Source organism: Pan troglodytes, chromosome 11, assembly GCF_028858775.2.
Source record: "Pan troglodytes isolate AG18354 chromosome 11, NHGRI_mPanTro3-v2.0_pri, whole genome shotgun sequence".
In the NCBI taxonomy this organism is placed as follows: Eukaryota; Metazoa; Chordata; class Mammalia; order Primates; family Hominidae; genus Pan; species Pan troglodytes.
In genome coordinates this window covers 76,773,262-76,775,239 of record NC_072409.2, presented here as the reverse complement: position 1 = coordinate 76,775,239, position 1,978 = coordinate 76,773,262, and the positions used below count along the sequence as shown (strand labels likewise).

Genomic DNA, 1,978 nt, shown 5'->3' with positions numbered 1-1,978 from the left:
ATACTTGCTTCTCCTTTGCCTTCCGCCATGATCGTAAGTTTCCTGAGCCCTCCCCAGCCACTTGGAACTGTGTCAATTAAACCTGTTTCCTGAGAGGTGCTTCAGCCTCTGCGCGGTCAGCAGTCAGCGCCGTAGTGTCCGGCCGCCCGCATGCCCTGCAGGTAGCGCCCCCGCCTGCGGCCCAGAGTGCACTCGCGCCTGCGCCATCTCCCGGAAAAATTTCGCGCCACGCAGAGATGACAGCCAAGGAGATGAAGGCGACCGAGAGTGCGGCGCAGCCGGCGCCGCTGCCCAAGAAGGAAGTGGATGTCAGCCCCAAACAGGATGAAGGAGTGCTGAAGGTCATCAAGAGAGAGGGCACAGGTACAGAGATGCCCATGACTGGGGACCTAGTCTTTGTCCACTACACTGGCTGGCTGTTAGAGGGCACAAAGTTTGACTCCAGTGTGGATCCCAAGGACAAATTCTCCTTTGACCTGGGAAAAGGGGAGGTCATCAAGGCTTGGGACATTACCGTAGCAACCATGAAGGTGGGGGAGGTGGGCCACATCACCTGCAAACCAGAATATGCCTAGAGTTCAGCAGACAGTCCTCCAACGATCCCCCCATAACGCCACGCTTGTGTTTGAGGTGGAATTGTTTAAGGAAGAAGATCTGACGGAAGAGGAAGATGGGGGAATCATCCGCAGAATAGGGACTCGTGGTGAAGGCTATGTCAAGCCCGATGAGGGCGCTATGGTGGAGGTTGCGCTGGAAGGGTGCTGCAAGGACCAGCTCTTTGACCAACGAGCGCTCCGCTTTGAGGTTAGCGAGGGGGAGAACCTGGATCTGCCTTATGATCTCGAGAGGGCCATTCAGCACTTGGAGAAAGGAGAACATTCCATTGTGTACCTCAAGCCCAGCTATGCTTTTGGCAGTGTTGGGAAGGAAAAGTTCCAAATCCCACCAAATGCCGAGCTGAAATATGAATTACATCTCAAGAGTTTTGAAAAGGCCAAGGAATCTTGGGAGATGATTTCAGAAGAGAAGCTGGAACAGAACACCATAGTGAAAGAGCAGGGCAGTGTGTACTTCAAGGAAGGCAAATACAAGCAAGCTTTACTACAGTGTAAGAAGATTGTGTCCTGGCTGGAATATGAGTCTATCCAATGAGGAAGCACAGAAGGCACAGGCCCTTCCACTGGCCTCTCACCTCGACCTGTCCATGTGTCAGCTGAAACTACAGGCCTTCTCTGCTGCCATTGAAAGCTGTAACAAGGCCCTAGAACTGGACAGCAACAACGAGAAGGGCCCCTTCCGCCGGGGAGAGGCCCACCTGGCGGTGAATGACTTTGAACTGGCATGGGCTGACTTCCAGAAGGTCCTGCAGCTCTACCCCAACAACAAAGCCGCCAGGGCCCAGCTGGCTGTGTGTCAGCAGCGGATCCACAGGCAGCTTGCCCGGAAGAAGTTCTATGCCAAAATGTTTGAGAGGCTGGCTGAGGAGGAGAACAAGGCCAAGGCAGAGGCTTGCTCAGGAGACCATCCCACTGACACAGAGATGAAGGCGGAGTGGAAGAGCAACACGGCAGGGAGCCAATCTCAGGTGGAGACAGAAGCATAGCGCCTCTCACCAGCCCTACTCCTGAGGCTGCCTGCCCCCCAGCCTCCCCACTCCACCCTGTTAGTTTTGTAAAAACTGAAGAATTTTGAGTGAAAACAAAACAAAACAAAAAACTTTTCTTTCATTTATAAATTACACAGTCTCAGGTATTTCTTTATAGTAGTGTGAAAATTGAATAAAACACATAATTTCGCCTTGTAAGGTGAATCCTCCTTGGTTCTCATGTAACCAATGTTTTAACACTCTTCTTTAAACGGGCTTTTCTTAATGTTGGAAAAATTTCCCAAAACAAAAAGTGCAATAGGGACATATTAAATTTAGCAACCAAAGTGAACAATGTCTATTTTGTTTCTTGTTTCCTCTAGTCACTGTGCT

The 1,978-nt window shown here is 51.1% G+C and overlaps 1 pseudogene; it reads left to right on the top strand.

Moving 5' to 3' along the window:
* Positions 1-236: 236 nt before the first annotated feature.
* Positions 237-1,687, top strand: LOC473133 (peptidyl-prolyl cis-trans isomerase FKBP4-like; annotated as a pseudogene).
* The last annotated feature ends 291 nt before the right edge of the window (positions 1,688-1,978 follow it).